Here is a 3072-nt window from a genome sequence, read left to right as displayed (position 1 = left end):
ACGGTTTTGTTTTAAACTGTCTCCAAAAGGCTTTCATTGATAAGATTCCTTGTGAGAGTGCGCGTTCGTGGGGCCTGTGCAGGGAAACCACAGATCAGAGATGTTACGTAATATTCCTCTGAGCCACCCAGTACCTGACGTACTGAGGCAGAAAGACTACCCAGGCTTCTTGACTGCAGGAAACGGCGAGTCAAGGTGTAGACGATGTAGGCCAGAGGTGTAATTTCAGATTTCTAGTAGCCATGTTCAAAAAGGAAAAAGAGGGCAGCCCTGGGATCGAGTCCCACGTCGGGCTCCCTGCATGGAGCCTGCTTCTCCCTCTGCCTGTGTCTCTGCCTCTCTCTCTCTCTCTGTGTCTCTCATGAATAAATGAATAAAATCTTAAAAAAAAAAAAAAAAGGAAAAAGAAACCAGGGCAATGAATTCAAGAGTATGTCTTACCTTAACCCAGTGTATCCAAAACATGTCCAAAACACGTAGCTCAGGATGTGGTCAGTGGGTCCTGGGTCACACAGCGCAGCTTGGGCCGTCCTGGCCGGAAACTCAGGTCAGAGAGGTCATTGCTCAAGGTCAAGCTTGGAAGGGTCAGTGACAGGTCTTATTTCTTTCTAAGTATTAACGACTACTATGGTACGCGGAAGCCTATCTGTGACTCCTTTGTCAGGTGGCTGCTGGTCTAGAACTCAAGACTGCTTGACTTCCAATGAAAGTGAATTAAAACGAAACGAAATTCAGGATGGAGCCCCCCCAGCACGCTAGCCAGGCTTGATGGGCCGCACGGCCTCGCGTGGCTGGCCTGCCTGTGCAACAGCCCGAGCCAAGAGCTCCTCGCACTGTTCTCCTCCAACGTCAAACGATATGGAGACACTTTGGGTTTCTCCCACTTAAGGCCCTAGTTCTGTCTCCCTCTACTTCCTATGGGAAAACCCTGGAGACAGGGTTTTTTTTTTTTTTAAGATTTTATTTATTTATTCATGATAATACACACAGAGGGAGAGAGAGAGGCAGAGACACAGGAGGAGGGAGAAGCAGGCTCCTCGCAGGGAGCCCGAATGTGGGACTCGATCCTGGATCCGGGGTCACGACCTGAGCCAAAGGCAGGTGCCCAATCGCTGAGCCACCCAGGCGCCCCAGGAGAGAGTTTGATATATGTTCTTGCACTTCCTGTCTACGTACTTGGTGCATATGAATATTCGTGCATATTACATATTACTTTCTGGTTGTTTATATGAACGAGCATTGTCCTTTCTGTATTTAGTAATGTGCCTTTATGCGCCTCGTATTTCCTGAGGGAATTCTTTTTCTTTTTCTTTTTCTTTTTCTTTTTCTTTTTCTTTTTCTTTTTCTTTTTCTTTTTCTTTTTTTTTTCTTTTTCTTCTTTTTCTTTTTTTTTCTTTTCTTTCTCTTTCTCTTTCTCTTTCTTCCTTTTTCTTTCTTTTTCTTTTTCTCCTTTCTTTTTCTTTTTCTTTCTCTTCTTTTTCTTTTTCTTTTCCTTTTTCTTCTTTTTCTTTTTTTTATTGGAGTTCAATTTGCCAACATATAGCATAACACCCAGTGTCCTGAGGGAATTCTGAATTTACACGTGTTTTGAATTTTGAATTTACACCAGCTGTTTTGTTTCACAGTATCCCTTATGCTTATGGTACACCTATTTTAAAAATACCTCTTTGTGCATGTAGTTTATTCACCGTATTTTGCTCTTGTGAGCAATGAAACGATGACTTTCATTTTGCATATCTTTTTTTTTTTTTTGCATCTGTGTAGTATTTCTTTTTAACAATTTTCCAAAGGTATATTCACTTCATCCAAGGGTGTAAATGTTTTAAATTTTGGTAGGTATTTATTTTTCTTTTATTTTTAATATTTTATTTATTTATTTATGAGAGACACAGACTGAGAGAGAGAGAGAGAGGCAGAGACCCAGGCAGAGGGAGAAGTAGGCTCCATGCAGGGAGCCCGACGGTGGGAGTCGATCCCGGGACTCCAGGATCGCATCCTGGACCGAAGGCAGGCGCTAAACCGCTGAGCCACCCAGGGATCCCCTTGGTAGGTATTTCTGATCTGCCTTTCAAACGCCCCTCCCATTTGAAATGCCACCTTTATCTCAAACTGCATTTCCTTTTTTTTTTTTTTTTTTAATTTTTATTTGCATTTATTCTATGTAGAATTTACTCCTGGGCAGGCCATAAGTTTTTGTTTCTTCGGTTTATTCTGGGATATCTTTTTCTTCTGTGCAACCTCCTCTTCTGGTTTAGGAACAATCTGTTCTTTTTCAGTAAGAATCATCTCGATGTGGCAGGGAGAGCTCATGTATGGGTTAATCTGGCCATGAGTCCTGTAAGTTCCATGTCACATCTTGGGGGCTTTGTTCACCTGGATGTGCTCAATGACCAGAGAATCCACATCTAAACCCTTAAGTTCAGCATTACTGTCTGCATTTTTAAGCATGTGCAGTAAAAATTCAGCACTCCTCTTGGGCCACTGACCCCGTGTCCAGCCCCACTGTTTGGCCTGCGCACACCTACGAACTCCACCATTGTAGTGACGGAATTGCACATGCTGCTTCTGCAAAGTGACATCTTTCAGATACTTGGTGGCTTTTCGGATATGCATACCCTCCATGGCCTGGGCAGTTTCACACGTGTTCTTAAAGTGAACACGAAGATTTGAACCTCTCGACGTGCATGACTTTGTAGGGTTTTCTGGGTCCAGCAAATAGTGAAGCATTTCCAGAGGTCACCTCAGGCTGCTTGGGGGAAGAGTCAAACTGCATTTCCAATACAAGGGACCTGTGTCTTATGTTTTCTTCAGTGATCAATTTTTCTAGGCTTGTATAAATATTTTCTTAGTTACCAAGCATCATGGTTATTCTATTTTAATACCTGCTGGAGCAAGTCTGATGATTTAATCATTCATTCATTTAATGTTTTTGTTATTCCTGAACATTCTCTTTCTTTTTCCTTTTTTTTTTTAAGATTTTATTTATTTATTCATGAGAGACACACAGAGAGAGGCAGAGACCCAGGCAGAGGGAGAAGCAGGCTCCATGCGGGGAGCCCGACATGGGACTCG

General features: G+C 42.7%; 1 pseudogene; it reads right to left on the bottom strand.

Moving 5' to 3' along the window:
• Nucleotides 1-2157: 2157 nt before the first annotated feature.
• Nucleotides 2158-2727, bottom strand: LOC106557850 (annotated as a pseudogene).
• Nucleotides 2728-3072: the final 345 nt, after the last annotated feature.

Source organism: Canis lupus, chromosome 26, assembly GCF_011100685.1.
Source record: "Canis lupus familiaris isolate Mischka breed German Shepherd chromosome 26, alternate assembly UU_Cfam_GSD_1.0, whole genome shotgun sequence".
Classification (NCBI taxonomy): Eukaryota; Metazoa; Chordata; class Mammalia; order Carnivora; family Canidae; genus Canis; species Canis lupus.
The sequence above is the reverse complement of the archived record's forward strand: the minus strand, read 5'-3'. Positions and strand labels throughout refer to the sequence as shown.